Below are 20,170 nucleotides of genomic sequence, written 5' to 3'. Positions count from 1 at the left end.
GTGGGTCCTGAGAATCTGAACTTAGGTCTGTATGCTTGCATGCTGCTGAAACATCTCCCCAACCACAAGTCTCTTTTCTTAAACGTTCACTTATTTCTTCCTACCGACTGGCACAGTTCATTACGACCCACCTGCACCGTGCCATGGCCTCATTTCCATCACGGTTACTTCAAACGGATAAAGGCAGAAGTTTGGAGTAGGGAGACAGGAGCCGGGAGAGATACTGTGTCATGGAGCTACATGATTAGAACAGGCTCCCCAGGAGTCTTTGGCAACTGCTTACATATTATATTATTGCATTATATAGAGCCCTGAATTACACATAAAAATAATTCCATGAACTGTACTTAACTTTAATCTGATTATGTTGAAAGCAACCTACCAAATGCTTAAATTAAACAGATATTTTATCAACTGGGGTTTCTACTAATTATGCTGTTGTTCCTATTAAACATTACTCACTGCAGCAGCTGTTCCGGCTCCCGAGGAACAACGCCAAGGCTTGTTCACATGCTTTTACTTTTAGAGTACACTGAGCAACAGAGGGAACGCATGAACATGCTCCCCTGAAAAACGTGTTTGTCCTGGCAAGGCAAACTTGCAGCTTTGGTAAATCTGGCCTTAAACACATTGGCTGATGGGAGAGCTGAGAAGCAACCACACACTGAGCCGGCCGCATGTCTGGTCCTTGTGACAGCAAATCTGGGGACTTCTGCTCCTCTTCCTTCTTTGGTGTGGATGCCTTGGTGTCAAGCAATAAGACCAACTTTTACTGAATCATATGGCCAGCCTTAAACAAGTGAAGCTTCTATGTGCTAGTCATCCCTCAGCAAAACAGGAAAAGGAGAAAATAAATCAGGCATGATCCCACATCTAAGTGCTGGGCTCTGGGTAGCAATGAGGTCTCAGTGGGGCCTCATCAGTAGTGACATGTGAACTGCTTTGGTGTGGGAATGCTAGTGGGGAAGCCTTACAGATAGGAGGCTAAGGGGTGCGAGGGATGCTGGATGCTCCACTCTGTTCTAACCTAAAGCTGCTCTCAATCTCAGGCTCAGTAGTGGGATTCAATGACTACAGTGCATTGGGAAACTCCTAGACAACTCGGGGAGGCTTTCGGAAGAACTTAGTTTGGGAGTTCCATGGTATAAGCAAGTAAACTGTGCCTTAAAATGGACTGTGTTTCAAATCCAGCAAAATGACCAAGTTGCAAGTGTCTGAGGCAGGCACACTGATGAGGACTGTTAGGGAGTGGTCCTTTTGTATACTCTCTCCCCTTGAAAATGAGGAGACAGTGAAAATATTCTTCAGTTCTAGTCCAGTGAGAGCGAACAGTCAGACAGGAAGTTAGGCAAAAGCAGAAGTTTTAGAAGCAGAGAGAATGAAGATGAACCAAAGTTTAGGGTCCATGAGAGGATAGTCATTCGAGTCTCAGAAAAGTTGATGTGGGCCATCGGTCTCCTCTGGGCATGCTCCAGTACCCTGCAGTTTGACTCATTGAGTCCAAACACCAAGCAGCTCCCTGGAACAGCAGAGTAGGAACCTGGCCTGGGGAGTTCAGCAAAGGATGGAAACTCCGACTGGGGAGTCCTGACACCTTCATTTTCCATGGTGCTTCAGGCACATAGCTGCTCTGAGAACAACATGCAGGAGGTGGGACAGCTGGATCAGTCAGTGTCCTGAGGGACTACAGAGCTCCCTTGGCTATAGCATGGGGAAACCTGGAAAGTCTTCACAGCTCTCATTGAACATTCCAACCAATTCCTCTGAGTTAACCAGAAACTGGGAGGGCTCTGCCTAAACAGGCAAGACCTTTTATGAATGAACAGAAAACCAATGCAGATTAATACTGAATAAGAGACTGAAAAGAAAAGCCCATTTATGCAGGAAATTCTAGACCAGATGGTTCATGGATGAATTTTATCATACTTAATGAGGAGCTGGGTGCTTGAGGGGTGAGGGCTGGAGGATCACAGACTGAAGGTCAAGTGGGCTACACAGCAAAAGCGTGACTCACAAACAAAGAAACAAGCAAAGCATGGAGGGAAGAGAAGGAAAATGGGGAACGACAATCCTAAGCGGTCTCCTTGAGCTCTTCTAAACCCTTAATGAATGTCTCCAAATTCATGATCTGAGGCCCCAACCATCCTAAAAACAAAATAGACAGGGACACAAGAGGAAGAATGCAGATCTGTGTCCCCGATGAACAAAGATGCAAAAGTTTTCATGAATACTCACAAACTGAATCCAACAGTCTATCAAAAACATTAGGACACACGATCAAGTAAGACCAATTCCAGGAATGCAAGGATGGTTTGCTACATACAAATCAGTTTTCATAATTCATGACATCCATAGAACGAAGGACAAAGCTGAACAACCAACTCAATAAACACAGCAAAGGCATTTCATAAAATCCAACATCCATGAAATATTAAATAAGAAAAAACTCTCAAAAAAACTGGATCAAGAATGTGTCTCAGTGTAATAAATGCCAGATTTGACAAACCCATAGCCAGCATCACACAAAATGGAGTAAAGGTAACTGAATTTTCTCAAAGATGTAGTGTACATCAAGAATATTTATTTTCACCTATTCGTCATTGGACAAGAAATACTCAATAGAAGCATCAGTCAAGAAAAGGAAATTCAGTACTTGGGAATCTGAAAAAAGAATTCTAATTGCCTTATTTGCAGACAACATGATAATATGTCTATCTTGGAAATAAAAGATGAGAGAGCCCATTGAACTGAGAAATGCATACAGAACAGTTTCAGGCTACAGCACACAAGAATTAAAAGTACTGTGACACAGAAATTCTAAAAAGTTATCTCATTTACAGAAGCTACAAAAATATGAAATAATCAAGAATAAATTTAATCAAAAAGCAAAATATTGGCATCATCAAAATTATCAAATATTTAAACATTTTAAAAGAAATTGAAAAGGCACTCGATGTTCACAGACTTGAAGAACTAAAAGTATTAGTACTTCACATTATCCAAAGTGGCCCACAAATGAAGTATGATCCTCCCAAACACGTGCACATACACACACTCACACACTCACACACACACACTCACACACCATCACCACCACCACCAGGAGCAGCACTTCCACAATTACCTAACACAATTGAGAAAATTGGCACTGTTCATGTGATGGTCAGATACTCCACCTCACTTTATCATAGTCTTTCACCTCTAGAAATGTCCTTCCTAATATATGTGTGTGTGCATGTGTGTATACGTAGATATGTGTATGTATATGTATATGGAAGGAGCTTGCTTCAACTAAGTATGGTAGGTAGGAAGAATAAAGTTGGTTTCCACTGGGTTTGCTGGGAACCACACCCAGGTCCTCGGCAACAATATCAAGTGCGCTTAACCACTGAACCATCTCTCTAGCCCCAAATGAAAATCATGTCACCACCTTCTTAAGACAGCAATATTCTACTGCTTATAGGATAAAATAGAAAACTCTGACTGTCAGTGAAGCCCTTGCTTACCGTACAACTCCAGGAGACCCTACTTCCCTTGTCCCTGAGCTTCATCTCAAAGGCCCGCCCTCCCTCCAGAGTCTTGAGGCCTTGAGAACTAGAAGTGTTTTGCCAGAAGAGTCTTCCTATAAAGACAAAACTCTCATGAAAGCATCCCATAAGCCTTTCTCCATCACCCTCAAGGCATCCACAATGGTAGTCACTGTATAAGGATTAGTTTGAGGATTGTATAAACCGGGTGGTTTTTTGCCCATGCCTTGCTCATTAATGGTGCTCAGACGACATGCCAAAGCAATAACGAGCATTCAAAGAATATCTGCTGAGTAATTTAAGTATTTTAAGTGACACTAAAGAGAATAGGGACATGAGCGAGAGGGGGAGAAAATGAAAATGTCAAGAGTACATCTTTTCAGTGGCGTTTTGAGCGAATTCAGAGAAGCAGGGATGTTCTACAAAGAGTGGGCCAGGACAAGAAAGAACTCAAGCCCAAGGCTGTGTCACAACACAAGCTATGCAGCCATCTGTGACAGCCAATGAGGTTCCCATGAGACTGTGCTTGAGAGAAAACCGGTGAGTGGGCAGAGAGGAGATGCATCAAGTCTATTGTTGAAAAGTAGTTCTTTTAAGCAGGCCTGCACTTGGAGTCTCTTCCTGTCTGTTTATTCATTATCCCTTATGTGTAATATAGCTTTGAAAATTATTCTTGAGAATCTAAGCCTCTGGCATATGTTTTGTGAGTCATGGCAAAGGATTTCGAATTCCCATGTGTACATCGGGTGTATGATGAGCAGCCTCTGTGGTAGAGGTTTTATGGACGATCAATGCCTTACCTTGAGGAGTAACACACAAATTGATTTGAGAAACATGACTTTTTTCACAAATAAGTGAGTGAAAACTCTCGTCTACTGGTGTTCAGCTTTATTAGACAGGTGCCTGAAGCCATAATAAAATCTAGATAACCTATATTCTGTATTTTGAGTAGATATAGACACTCCATGTAAATTTTAATAGGAAAAATATGATCTTCAGCATTTCTCCACAAGGTTCCAAAGGCAGATGCTAGATAACTACAGAGAGGATGAACGAGTTGGGAGGGCCACACACACAGAAAATTATTCTGTGCTATGTCTCTAATGAATTAACCAAAAAGCAAGGATAAAGAATCTTTCGCAAAAAATAATCAAAATGTTATTAAGCAATAACCAGCTATTGCTTCCAGCCTCTCATAGCATCTACACCTACGACAAGGGAGAATATGCCCTGTCACCTTGATTAACTTTAGCGCCATGGAAACCCTGCTGGGTGTATCCTTGTGGGGGTTGCCAGAAAGACTTCACCAAAAAAAGGAATGTCTTCCCTAAATATGGGTGACACCATCCTATGAGATAGGGCACAGGAATAAATAATAAGGAGACAATAAGATGAACACCAGCTTGTCTGCTTGCTCTTTTAGGTATGTGTTTTTGCACGTGTGTATGCTTGCACACGTGCTTGCACAAGTAGACTAGAAGTCAGCATCCTCTGTCTTCCTCAAGTGCTCTCTACCTTATGTTGTGAGACAGCCTCTCTCATGGAGCTCCACAACTAAGTTAGACTGGCTGGCCACTGAGTCCCTGGGATCTGCCTGTCTCCATGTCCCGGGCTGGGGTTACAGGCACAACACTCTATACCTGTCTTTTCATGCGAAAGCTAAAGATCCTAACTCAGGCCTTTGTTCTCAGATAACGAGCATTTTTACCCACCAAGCCATGTCTCCAGCATTCATCACTGTCTATTTTCCTGACTGTAGATGCCACGTGACCTGTTGCCTGAAGCGCCAGTCACCATGCTATCAACACCAGGATGGACAGTACCTTCAAACTCTGAGCCAGTAACCCCTTCCCCCTTTAAGTTGCCTTTGCCAGGTATTTCGACACAGTGAATTGAAATCTATGGGATACACCTACCATTCTGTTAGATAAAATCTGCAGTTGTCAGGCTCCTAAATTTGAACATGTTTCATGGCCAACATAATTTTAAGTGGTTGATGGAGGAAGGTCATTGGCTAATAAAGGAACTGCCTTGGCCCATTTTATTGGTTGGAAGATAGGTGGGAGGAGTAGGCAGAACAGGACGCTGGGAGGAAGAGGAAGTGAGCTCAGAGTCTCGACATCTCTCCTCTCGGGAGCAGACGCCTGAGAGAGATGCCATGCCCTGCTCCTGGGCAGACACACGGCATGAAGCTCCAACCCAGGATGGACTAGGCTAGAATCTTCCCGGTAAGACCGGTTCTCACAGATTATTAGAGATGGGTTGATCGGGATGTGAGAATTAGCCTGTAAGTGCTAGAGCTAAAGGGCCAAGCAGTGCTTAAAAGAATACAGTGTCTGTGTAATTATTTCGAGGCATAAGCTAGCCGGGCAGGCGGCTGGGGTGTTGGGGACGCAGCCCCGCCGCCGCCCTTACTACTTCAAGTGGTATTCTCTTTAAAGCCATTCAAAGTTTAAAGCATTATTCTATCACATTGCCCCACCCTTTAAAAATATGGTAGCATTTAGCAAAAGCAAAAACAGAATACTACAGTTGTAGGAACTCCCATATCTAGATAACCCTTGTGGAAAACTCACATCGTGATGCTTTATAAAAATGTGCTAATGATGTTTATCAAATGCCTCCAGACAGTCTCCGCCCTTAACTGATTACTCAGCATGTAGGAATTTACACATGTTAGACTCAGAAAATAAAGACCCTCTCCCATGGGCACATACACAGCCTAGAAGCCAGGGAAGATGGGAATGCCTAGCCAGTGCTGTACCCGTGGTATGTCACATTGAATGACCACGGGAGGGCATCTTTTCCAGAAGTAATTAAAGGCATAGAAAAAGAATTCCTATATAGTACTGATTAAAATAGAAATAGGCCCCAAACAGAATCACATCTCAACAATATAAAATACCAAAATGAGCGTGTGTAACTATGGAAAGGTCACCACAGAACTAATAGCAGTATACAATATCTGGGTAGTTTAGGCATTTTTCTCACATATTGATCTCTTACTTTTTCCCATCATTTCCTATAATTGGTGGTGGTGGTGGTGGTGTGTGTGTGTCTGTGTGTATGTGTGTCTGTGTGTCTGTGTTTCTGTGTGTCTGTGTAATCAAAGCCAAAGCTGAAAATTATCAAATAGAGCGGGGTGGTAGTGGCACATGCCTTTAATCTCAGCACTTGGGAAGCAGAGACAGGCAGATTTCTGTGAGTTCAAGGCCAGCCTGGTCTACAAGAACTAGTTCCAAGACAGCCAGGGCTACACAGAAAAACCCTCTCTCAAAAAAAATTAAAAAAAGAAAATTATCAAATAAAAACCTGAAAATATTACATGAAATACAAAACTCTCTATTAATGAAAAAGCTAACTTAATAATAATATTAAATAGGAAAACAGAATGCTTCATTTTTAACCATGGTAGATAATTAGAATTCTTTTTATATGAATGGTTTATATTCCATTTATTTGCAAAGATACTTCAGGAATTTAATTAAGAATTAACTAGCATGGAGATTTATTTATAGGCATTGCCCCTTGATTTAGCTAATATCTTAAACAGAAAAAGAAACACTTCCTTGAACATAATTTCTCTCACATATGGCCACTAGTTTCTATGTGTCTAAGCTAGAAGTTTGCAGGTGATCACTTCACTAGGCATTGAGCAAGTTATTTTTAAAAAGGGACGATTATCAAATTCATTACATATCCATGATCAAAATTACCTGCCAGAAAAATAAAAAACTACACAGAAGCTGTCTGGCCCCACTGCATTCATAGTCCAGAAGTAGAGAGAGAGAAACACTGATGGTTAGTGAACTATCTCCTTTTGGTGTTTACCAGGATCTTAGCCCACTGAAGAGATACCATTCATACTTAGGGTAAGCTTCCTTAACTCAATCAGCTCAATGTAGAAACTCCCTCCCAGAAAAGCGCAGAAGCGATTCTAGAGCCTGCCAAATTGACAGTGATATTAACGATCTCAAACACTGTATAAGATACTGTAAAGTCGATAGAGAGTGAAGAAAACCACCTACCATCACTATAAGTGTACCCAGGGAGATACGCCATGGTCCCTAAGGTGCAGCGATGGCTTTCCAGAAGGCAAAGTCTAGAGTTACTCATTGAGTGAAAAACAGCAACAATCGAACTTTTCCATCGAGGGGGATGCATTGCCACATCACTAGAAAGCCTTTTATTTGAAAGAAACCAAACTATAAAGCTCTACTCCTCAAATAGACAGAAATGACACACAACAGAAATGGGCAAAAATCACATTCCCAGCCATCCGTGAGAGCTGTGATTGATGTAAGGCCAGGTGCTCTGTTAAGACGGTCCACAAAGAGCCATCCGTCCTAAACACTGCACACATGCATAGTGGCGGAGGGAGCCACAAGCAGTGCCCCAACTTGCTATGTTGTTTAGCCAAACCATGGTGTTTTCAAAGCAACCTACCTCATCACATCAAGTGCGGGGCATTAAGAACCTGAAGGCGGAAGTCCTTAGCACGGAAAAGGAGGCTTGTTTCCTTAACCACACAGAAAATGATGACCCACAGCAGGAGAACCTGGGGGAACCTTGACAAACACCAATGTAAAACACAAAAGGTTAGAAATTCTGGTTAGTGAAACTCAGGCCTAAATCACTAAGAAATTAATTCTGAAGACTATTCGTTTCTCACGGGTGACCTACTAACCCATTTCAGTGGTTGGCCTATGTAAAATTAATAATGACATTTTAAGAAAAGGGGTTAGAATTTTAAAGAATTTTGAGTCATTACACATTATATAGACACGACAAAGTCTTCCCAAATGTCTACCAGAAAATACACAAATGTGCCATTTACTTGACAAAAGGTGTTTTGTTTTTGTTTTTGCGGATTTTTTTTCCCCAAATGGACTCAGTGGAGATCTAGTAAGCAAAAGATGAGTTTGGGTTACTCAGGTGGTCCTGATATCATGAGGGTCCCTTCAAGAAGGAGGCATGAGGGGCAGAGACAGAGCCTGGCAGTGCTACACTGTGTGGAGATGGGGGAGGACCCACGGGGCAGAGGATGCAGGCAGTCCCAGAAGGTGGAGAACATAGGCAATGAACAGGCTCTGAACTCAAGCCCAGAAGGGGAAGGATGCAGCACCCTGAGACACAGCTGTCACATTCCACAGACGATAATGCAGCAGCCTTGGTTGGATCCCTCTGAGAATTAGGTGGGGCATCTGACCTCTAAAACTGAAAAGAAATTCTTTATATTTGTTAAATCCCCCGTGATTTTGGTAACTCATTGTATTATCAGTTGGAACCAATGCCAATTCATCCTCAATGCTGCTGGCTTTGTCTGTTTTCTGAACAGCGAGGCCTTGGTGGAAATTTCTAGGTGTGCTCTGATCCATTCTTCCATACACCAAGCTGTCTGTGTGGGTGGGGCTGTCTTCCTGAAATCAGAACACAGTGGTCTCCTCCATAGTCACCTCCAAGTACACCAAGCCTCCCTTCTGCCCACATGACCATGTTTCTGAGTGGGTGGGACAAAGCTCAGCAGGCAAGGTTGCAGAATTATAGCCTCATGCGGAACCCTCAGCCCCACTTTCTCCTTCCTACATCTGGGGTTGGAATCTAGACAAAGCTGTTGGAACTCCAAGATGCCGTGCAAATGGAAGTCACAGACTAGGCAGCAACACAGCAGGCGCCTGGACGCCAGCTATGGGCTACAATGACAGAGAGACACTCTGTCACCATGTGTGAGCAGCTCTTCTCAGAGTTGCTCTTGAAGATGACTTGATCCTAGCCAGTGAAGATACAAGCTCTGATTGAAACACCGCTGTACCATTATTTAAGACAGATGCAACCAAGCGCGCACACACCCTCGTTTATGGCTCACCTGGATCTTCTCCTTGTACCAACTCCTCCCCTCTCAGGAATGTCTCCAGTTGGCTTCCACATGGCACCTATTAATAGGCAATGCAATCATAGCGAACACTTTGGGCTCTTATGTCCCAAGCACTCTTGTTAATTCTTTGCAAGCATTAACTAAATTATTTCTAAACAAACCCTCAAGAGATAATTATTATTTTCTCCATTTTCTCCACTGATAAACTGAGGCACAAGGATTTAAAGCTATCCTAATCTATCTGTGCTTTCTTTATTTGCCTTTGATCTATTTTTGTGATAATGTTCTCTTTCTGAACATCTCCAGACATAAAAATAATAGTTTATCAATACAAGTTTGATTCACAAGAGCTTAGCTTAAAATTGCATTTCAGAGACTGGCCGTGTTCAGGGTAGTGTGGTGATAAAGTCACATTCTAGGACCATGTTAGGTCATCAGTTACAAAAATAATCAAATGTGTCCCTTAGATTATTTACACAGAGAAATAATGTAGTGTTTAAAATAGGAAAGGAAGAGAGAATGAGGATGAAAAGGAAAAATGGGCACAGGGAAGAGAGGAAAGAAAATCATTTAATAGTGAAACCAAATTCTAACCTTCTTTGGATGATAATTCAGGGGAGCTTTGGGGAGTTCCTAAACACCCCCTATAGCTCTCTGGTTTGAAACCATGGCCTTATTGACGTCGTAAAAATATGCATCATTTCTGACACTGTGTCACCAGCCTTGGATGAAAGCGCATTGGAAAGGGAAGAGAAGGAGGAATGAAGAAGAGAGGAAAAAAGGAGGAAGTATGAGGAGGAGGAGGGGAGAGAGGAAGAAGGAAGAGAGGAGAGGGAAGAAGAAGAGGGAAGAGAAGAGGATGAAGAAGAGGAAAAAGGAGGGGATAGAAGAGGAATGATGAAGGAAGGCATCAGAATAATTAAAATCTGTTGACACTTTCTGTAGTTAGGATGTAGCCCATTCAGTGTAGTACTATCTACAGTGGTGAGGATGGAGCTCATTCAGTGTAGTACTATCTACAGTGGTGAAGATGGAGCCCATTCAGTGTAGTACTATCTACAGTGGTGAAGATGGAGCCCAGTTAGTGTAGTACTATCTACAGTGGTGAGGATGGAGCCCATTCAGTGTAGTACTATCTACAGTGGTGAGGATGGAGCCCAGTTAGTGTAGTACTATCTACAGTGGTGAGGATGGAGCCCAGTTAGTGTAGTACGATCTACAGTGGTGAGGATGGAGCCCAGTTGGTACAGTACTACCTACAGTGCCTACCTAACATCCATTGTCCTGGGTTCCATTCCCAGCAGTGCCTAAAACAACGTGGATGACAGCATGCCTATGATCCCAGCATTAAAGAGGTGAAGGCCTGAGGATCAAACGTTAAAGGCCATCCCATATGCACAGGGAGTTCAAAGACATCCTACATGACACACTATAAAAAAAAACAAAACAAAAACTAACAAATGAAAACAGGTTTTTCCTTAACCAAGAACCAAGCTACTGGAGCCAATCTTCATTTCAAAAGCAGCTTGGCTTATGCAACGTGTCTCCAAACACACATTTCCTAATTCACTGCACCAGGATTTACCAAAGATGCCATGTCCCAGAGCAGAAAGGAAAATCAACACCGAGACTTTATAGGACTCCTTGACTCAGCACCAGTAAGATGCCCAATCATACCAGTTATATGCTGAATGTCAGTTGTGGAAGCAGGAGGCCGTGGTCCATTTTAGCGCCCTTACTAGCCACCCAGGTTTAGGTTCTTCCCCGACAACCAGAATCACTACCCAGAATTTGCAGACGTTATGTAAAGCTCAGAGTCTCTGCAGCAGAAATATGTGGAGATGTGGGAACTGAACGATGAAGCAGTCAGGCCAGGGGCCATTCTGTCCTGAGGGGAGACATAGATTCCCCCTCCCCAGCAAGCAGCATTTCATTAATGTGTATTCCTAGCTTCTTCTGGCAGCTGGGGTAGGAACTGATGGTTTCTTTCCTCGCGAGAGGCAAGAAAGGGCTCATCATGACCACTTGTATGATCTGAATATATTCAAATGCAATCATTACTTGAATGTTACTCTTTGCATATTCAAAATAAGTATGCAACCGTTTTTTTTTCTTCAGCTTTAATTCGAGGCATCTACTGGAGGCTGCATTTAAGATTAAACCAAAAACAAAGCAAAACATTTCTTTCCCTCTTATTCTTTCTCCCCGCCTCTCCCTCCACTGGTTCTCTCTCCCCTCCCCCCAGCAATCTCCTCTGCCATCTCTCCCCATCCTCCTCTCTCTCTCCCTACCTCTACTATTCTGATCCCAGTAACTAGGGGTCTTTGGTTTTACTTCCATCTAATTTGTACAAAGCTACTAGTGTTTCCAAACACCATGAAATTGCAGAAATCAACCACATGTATTTCCTCCCTCTTGGCGGGTTCTCATGAACTGGAGCTCTGCAGCCGCCCCTGCTTTAAAGAGAGGAACTGCTCCTGTTAGCATTTCATGGAATCTTTCAGCTCAGGGAGCTGGGACTAGAACACAGGAAGCTTCCATTGGAACTGCGCTTTGTGGAGGGACAGTGCAGACTGAGACTGCTCGTTTGTTTCCCAGCCATCTGGACGCGAATAATCACACAGAACTATATATAAATTACAACAGTTTGGTCAATAGCTTAGGCATATTTCTAGTCAACTCTTACATCTTAAATTAACCCATTTCTATTAATTTGTGAATCATTATGAACCTACCGGCAAGGTTCTGGCTAGTAGCTAACGTCTTTCTCTTTCAACAGCTACATGGTGTCTCTTTGACTCCACCTATTTTCTCTATCTCTGTTTAGATTCCCTGCCTGGCTTTACTCTACTAAGCCATTGGCTAAAACAGTTTATTTAATAAGTCATGATAATAAAGCATATTCACAGCATATCGAGGGGAATCCCACATCAGGACAGCAGATGGCAAGTTCTCAGTTTTCATCTTTCAGGTTCATCTCTTAGGGATACTGTTTGCCATTGAAGAGACTTACTCGCTGGGAGGCAACTCCTTTGCAAATTTCTACATGGAGGCAGGGGCAGGGCCCCTGTGTTTATTCTGTATGCTTTCTCTGAAACATGGTAAAGAAAACTTAATGTACATCAGCTCTTCTCACCTGGACTTGGCTGCCCGGCAGCATCAAACCCATGCTTGATTGTCTGCACAGCAGGGCTAGCAACAGGACCAGGCTACCTGGAGGTAACCTGCAGATGGACTGGAGAACTGAGCATAACACTGAGCAGTTAGAAGCTTTAAATGCTCTGTTCTGGGGACTGGGCTCAGGCAGGTTCACAAGCATGAGGACCTGAGTTCAATTCCTTGTACCCACAAAAAAGCCAAGCATTGTGACTTGCACTTGTAATCCCAGAGCCAAGGAGGAGAAGACAGGAGGATCCTTGGGGTTCACTGGCCAGTCAGCCCAGCTGCTGGTTTAAGGCCAACAAGGGGTCTGGTCTCAAAGGAAACGGGTAGCTCACCGGAAGAGAAAGCACTCATGGTTTGACCTCTAGCCTTGCCTCGCCTCACACGTGTGCTGAGATGCCTACACACAATAAATAAAATATATGGCTTATTCTTGGCGTGGTTTTTCCTTTTAAAAACTACTTTCCTCTCTGAAATTTAAGCTCAAAATCTTTCCCAGAATATATTGCACGTAGCAATAAATGTCTGTAGCTAATGTGGACCTCTGCAGCCTCCTGCCCTCCCATGAAATGAACAAATCCTTAAAGATTCTTTGTGCAATGAATGACACATTGGAGGAGAGAAATCGTGTTAGTGGAAGTGACAAAACATGCTTTAGTTTTATAGTGGAATATAGTGGGGTATAAGGGGTTAAAAAACGTGTCTTCCCTCGGCATCTTGTTGTGGCTTCTGGGAAGACTAGACTTCAAAGGAACTTCTATACTCAATGTTCATCAAGTCTGTGTGTGGTTAAAGGATTTATTTATTATTCTGTGTCTGAGAGGATCTGACTTTCCCTTCTGGGCATCTAGTCCCTAATAATAAAGGCACTTCTCTTTTTCTAATTTTACTTATTTTTATTTTATACGTGTTTTGCCTGCAAGTATGTACATTTACTACATGTGTGCAGTGCCTGAGGAGGTTAGAAGACGGTGTCGAATCTCCCCTAGAACAGGAGTTACAAACAGGTGTGAGCTGCAAACCAAACCTGAGTCTTCTGAAGAGCCAGTGTCTTCACCACTGAGCTATCTAGCCATCCAAATAAAGGCACTTTGTAAAACCAGTCACAGTTGTACACTGTACATATTAAACTGTATTGTACCCTAAAACTTAATATTTAGACAGTTGAATACACATACATCAAACAAACAGATCTGCAAATTAGTCCATCCGAGATAAAGATAAAAGTGGCTCAAGACTCTGGAGACAGAATAACATGTTTGAACTCTTTTGTGTAAATCACTTGGTTCCTCCCTGAGGCGCGACAGTCCCCCCAAATAAAGTGAGCATAAGGAACAAGGACCTTCCCTGTTTCCTTTATCTTGAGAACTTTAGCCTAATGGAGGCCACTGCAGCTCCATACTCTCCCCTGTCCTTCACTCTGGTGACTTCACTGTCCAGCCAGCCTACCGTGACCTCCCACACTAGACAGGTCAGAGCATCAGACATTCCTACAGCCCCCTCTGGCATCTGTGTTTCTTAAAACATAATTATCATTGAAAATTTCCTATCTACATATTACACATCTTAGTCATCTCCACACACCCCCATGGTTTTTCCTTCAGGGCTGGGTATCAAACCTGGAACCTTACACATACCAGGCGGATGCCCTACCACTGAGCAGAACCCTAGTCCTGGCTGAGCCTTACAGTAATTACATGTTTAACATCTTTGAAACTGTGAAACAATCTCCCATCGTGCCAATAACAACATCTGATGCTCCCACTGGGCAGCCTGTAAGTCTTCAGCTTCTCCAGGTGCTCGCCAGGACTTGGCAGAGCCAGGAGGCTTGCATGGACCTTTTTTCCCTTGTTGAACCTAGGTTTCTTGCTGTCCCACTGTGTTTTGTGTTTCCCCGGTGGCTTTTGGTGATGAACGGTCTCCCTCTTGCTTACTGACCAAGCACGCGTGGTACTCTGTGAGGCGTCTGTTCCCAGCCTTCACCCCATGATTCCGGTTGCCTGTCTTCTTCTATTGTCAGTGTTGTTTGTGGCACATGGTTTCTTTTGTTGAGGTTTGATTTGTTTTTAATGTTCTTTTTTTATTGAGGAATTGGCTACCTGTCAGTATCATGCATGTATATAATATATTCTGGTTACTCTCCTGCCTCACAGCCTCCTTTCAGTTCCTTCCAGCCCTATCAATTGCCCTTCAGTCCTACCAACCCTTTCACAAGACCATGTGTCTGGTTTGCTTTAAGCAGGGCTATCTGTGTGAACAGTAAATTGGAACTACCTATGGGAGCCTGGTGGGGTCACTAGTGGGGTGCACAGCTGAAGGCAAAGACTGCCCCTCTCCCTGGATCTATCTGTAGCAAACAATTAACAGTGAAGGGTAGGGCCCCTGAGTTCCTCATCTATATTTGAGCTTTCTTAGTGGTGTCTGTTAAGGAGTAATAATTTGAATTTAATTATACAACCCTTAAGTTCATGGTGAGCATATTCTTTGAGTTTGATAGTCTTGTTTGGCTGCCTGGTTGATTTTTGTAATTTGTGTATTCTTATCATTTGTTTTGGACATAATTTTTGATACTTTTAGAACAGAACAATGAAGTGATGTGGGATGCACCTCTGGGAGGGAGATGCCATATAGCTGCCGAAGGAGAAAGACACCATGTAGACAGAGGCTGCTCATGTTTCCCGGCTGCCCAGACCTGAATAAACACACAGGAGCGATCTTAATTACAACATTGCTTCGCCTATTAGCTCAGTCTTCTTATTAACTAACTCTTACTTCTTGAATTAACCCATTTCTATTAATCTGTGTATCTGCATGAGGCTGTGGACTACTGGTAAGTTTCTGGTAGGCATCTTTCTCCTTCAGCAGCTACATGACATCTCTCTTACTCCACCTACTTTCCCTTTATATCTCCTTTTGGATTTTCTACCTGACTTTACTCCAATAAGCCATTGGCCAAAACAGCTTCTTTAGTAACCAATGGTAACAAAACATATTTATAGCATACAGAGGGAAATCCCACATCAACTCCAGAACCTTACTGGTAAGCCACAGTCTCGTGGCAATACATAGATTTACTAGAAATGGGTTAATGTAAAATATAAGAGCTAGGCAGAAATACTCCTAAGCCATTGGTCAACCACTGTCGTAATTAATATAGTTTCTATGTGATTATTCAGGTCTTGGAGAACAGGAAATGAAGGTGTAGTCTCTGTTTACAATAAAGATGTATTTGATTCACTCTTCCTTTTATTTAAAATCTAATATCTTTAGTTTACTGTCCTCTCCTGTACTGGGTACTGCCAGAACCCTAAGGCCACCACATGTTTACCTCAGGCCCTGGCCAGAAGTAGCATACTGTCTTTAATCTACACACCCCACAAAAGCATTCAGAACAATGGGCTTGTTCAATGAATGGGTTTTCTTTTCAATGAATGCATCTACTCAAAGTATGCGCTTACTCCTCAATGAATGGGCTTACTCCTCGATGTATAGGCTTACTCTTCAATGTATGGGCTTACTCCTCAATGTATAGGCTTGTTCCTCAATGAATGGGCTTGCTCCTCAATGAATGAGCTTACACATCATTGTATTTGTTTCCTCATTTTTTTTTTTGTCAAAACAAATCACCAAATTAAATTCAGACACACACTTTTGACCACTGCAGTTTCTCTAAATAAGAGGTCAAAGCTGGAAATGCTATAGATAATTTCAGAGCGCTATTTACAAAGGAATGTTTTTGGAACTATGAACTTCTGGCTTCCAGTCATGGGGGAAAGTTCATATTTCAGTGTGTCCCTAGCCCGGGCACAGTGGAAATAGTAAGTTTTGGGGGGTTTTGTTTTTCCTGATTGACCGAGGTTTTCAAAGTGAATTCAGTCAGTTAAAATGGAAGTGTTCTGCAGTCTTCTGGAACTAGGGCAGCAGGGAATGCTGCCACCTATCTGGGTTACCCGTGAACAGCATGGAAGGGATTTCTCCACTCCAGATATGTAAGTTTTGGATTTTGAAAATGCCCCGTGAATATTGGCAGAAATGCTTCCTGTACTTGCCAGGAATTTATCACTGGTTCTCTTTGAAAAATTCCTCTGGGACTGTGTATCTTGCAACTTTCTAATAAAATGATTTCTTTTTCTTTTTTTTTCAAAAGAAAACAGAAAGACTTGTGTATGAGACTAGACTTCCTATTTCACAACGAAAATCGGGAATACATTTCAACAATAATTTATTATATAAACACTTCAAATCATAAGGACCAGAGGGAATAGAAAGGATACTCTAGATGTTGGCTTTATTATATTAAGGGTATTGTTATGAGAGAAAAGTACCCCAAATTGATTTTAATAGGCATATGGAGACCAATATTTCTTATGAATATTTTCCTTAATACCTGCAGATAGTTCCATTATTTTCACGCTCAGGTATTGAAGGTGAGTTCTCTATCCCTCCCCACTAGAGATGAGTCAGAATTAGTGATCTCTCCCCCCCAAAAAAAATATGGAGTATGGAGCAGTTGGTAGGTAACAGGATGGGGAGATGCCTCAGAGGTACAACCCTCACCAGGGGATAAGTCACGGCACGAAAGTCACATGACTGCCATTAGACACTTCAACTGTATGTATGCCTTTCTTAGTATCCACAAATTCCTGTCTAATTATGACTTGACCCAACTAGGAACATTCTGTAAGGCCTAGAGCTGTCATCTCTCCAGACCCCTATGGTCACCTCTCAGGACAGAGAGACAACAGTGAACATGATCACTCAAGTTGGCACCCTGGATTGGGTCCTTGAACAGAGAGAGGGCATCAGTAATAACTTTTTAAAGGGCAAAATATAAATAAAGCCTGGAGACTACAAAATGTTTCTACAAATGGGCTTGTAAGCAGGAGACTGGCTCTTTTTCTATTAACTAAAATCTCATAACTTCTAGGAAATATGATGCAAGGTTCACACTCCACTGCCAACAAGTGTTACCCTGCCTGCTTTAATTTCACACCAAGCCAGCAATAAAAATATTTCAGCACCATTACAGCAAACACTGCGATTGAAGAAGGAAGACACGGCATGGTGATCTCCTTCACTGGGTTCTGACTGCGTGCCAGAAACAGAACTAAAAGATAAAGTGGTTTGCCTAATTACTGAGCCAAAGCTTAACCATTCTGAAAGGGAAAGAAAAGGGTGGGGGCCTGAACTTGGAAAGATTCCCTGGGTAAGGTCAGGTGAAAAGTAGTATGCCTTTGGGCACGGACTGTGGGGACAAGCAGGACATCCCAGGGTAGCGAGAATGGGGAGAGTAGAGAAAGCAGTTCATGGTGGCCCCCACAGACCCTGCTATGTGTTCTCTACGGAGGGCCTAAATTACTGTTCCCCAAACCTACATGCTGCATGTGTAACCACTTCACAGATCAAGACACTAGTTGGTGATACTGAATGGCTCTCTCAAGATGTTAAACATGAGATTCAAACCTTGTGCAGCATCCAGAAACCCATGGTCTGGGTTATTGACTATCCCCCGACCATCAATCATTTTGTTTATGCATATTTCTGTATAGCACTTTCACCGCCATTGCCTTTAAACATATGCTAAGCAGCACATGTTTTAATTCAGGTGTATAAATAGGAACATGTGTGTGTGTGTTCATGGGTAAGTGTGCGTATGCGTGAGGGTGTGCATATTATATGTATCCTCACTCCTATGCATGCTACCAAAACAAACAGGGCAGGCATTGCAATGTGAGAATGAAGGAGAAACAACAAGGACAGACCTCCCAAAGGAAGGCTTCCCTGCAATAGGGCTTTTCTATGACAGATATGTAGAGGAGGGGGAATTCAGAGCAAAGGTGGAGATGGGGGCTGCAGAAGATATTGGGTTAATCAGCAAATGTGCAATGTGAACCCAGAGGTGAAGCAGATGCAGGGATAGACTGTGCTTTGATGCTTGCCTCATTTCTGTGTCTGAATGAGGCCACTCATTGTTGACAGAAAGAATTATGTAGTTAGGAACACTCTAGGCTCCATTACCATCTATCATATCCTAACAGACATCAAAGGAAGACACGGCACAGATGTTTCCTTGGGAACACTGTTCCTAAAGTACTTACCCCTATTTCCTAAATATCTGATGATGTTCATTAAGCCAACCACACATTGAACAAGACTCTAGGCCTCCCACTCTCTCAAGGTGCTTCAGGTTTAGAAAGCTACCCCCCAAATCCACACACTCAGAACTAAGTCAGAGACTATATTTCCCTACTGCTGTTGGGAGCATGTAGCCTGACTCCAGGTCCTTGTAGACCAGCTTTCTCACTGGGCACATGGGGAACCTTCATCCAAGGTTTTGATCTTCTCACACAGAGCCTGTACCTGCCTGTCCTTATCCTCCACCACTCCCTCTAGAGAGCATTCCAGATATTACTTTCTTCTCAGTGATCCTATTTTTCTAAATGAAGTATCAGGTTCCCCCTGCCTGTTGGGGTGTCCATCTCTCCCTTTGATCTAGAAGATGCTGCACTTTGGGTCCTGGAATTTCAACACTTCATACAGACCTAGAACACAGGAAATGCCCACAAGCTAGTAAGCAGTTGCTATGTATAATTAATTAAATAGGTAATTGTGACTTCCTAGTCCTTCAAAGAATAGTGGCACTGTTTATGAATGAAATCAGCATCCGTCCTTTGATGAGTGAACTAAGAAACTGTGCAGTAAGTACACAAGGAGATAAGACTCCACCTCAAGGGGAAGAGGATCCTGTCGTTTGTAACAACTTGACGAGGCAAGATGCGGCATTAAGAGAAATAAGCAAGTACAGAAAGTCAAATAGCTCAAGGCCTCACTTACACAATGCACTGAAGAATTTGGAATGAATGTAAACAAGGAAGAAGGGTGTTTTCGAGAAGTTCCAGAGAGAGGAGACTGGGGCAATGTTGATAACAGATACAAGATTCCAATCGTCTCATCAGATAATGCTCAGGAGTGTGTAAAGTGATACAGTGGCTGTTTGACTTGCGTGGAAAGGGAAAGGAGGGAGCAAGGAAGGGTCTCCTGCCAGGCTTCAGGAGGTCAGCAAATAATGATAACACAAAACTCAGGACATTGCGGTGACTATCCTACTTCCTTCTCTTGCCGCTGTGAAACGCACAGCTGAAACAAGGTGCGTGAGGATGGACGGGTTCACTTTGGCTCAAAGTTAGCGGGCAGAGTTCATCATGGCAGAAGAGTAGTGGCAACAGAGGCGAGAGGGGGTTGGCAACAGAGGTGAGAGGGGGTTGGTCCCATTACATCGGCCGTCAGAAAGCAGAAAGTGATGGAGACCTGTGCTCTGTTCCTTTTAGCTCTGACAAGGACCTCAAAGCCACAAGATGTTGCCACCCCATAATAGGGAGCTTTTTCCCACCTAGATTAAGTCAGTCTAGAACCTCCCTCACAGAAGTGTCTAGAAATCTACTAAGTATTCCTAGATCCTATCAAGCCGACAGTATCAAAATCATACTGTCTTTACCATACAAATGAGTCAGTCAGCTCTCTGTCTCTATAAAAATATCTGGGACAATCCACTCACAAAGAGAAGATCTCAGTGCAACTCAAGGTTTTGAGGGGGCTGGTCCATGAA

Source organism: Microtus oregoni, unplaced genomic scaffold (genome assembly GCF_018167655.1).
Source record: "Microtus oregoni isolate MIOR12 unplaced genomic scaffold, Mior012 000071F_ref0000514, whole genome shotgun sequence".
Taxonomy (NCBI): Eukaryota; Metazoa; Chordata; class Mammalia; order Rodentia; family Cricetidae; genus Microtus; species Microtus oregoni.
Note: the sequence above shows the minus strand (reverse complement) of the source record.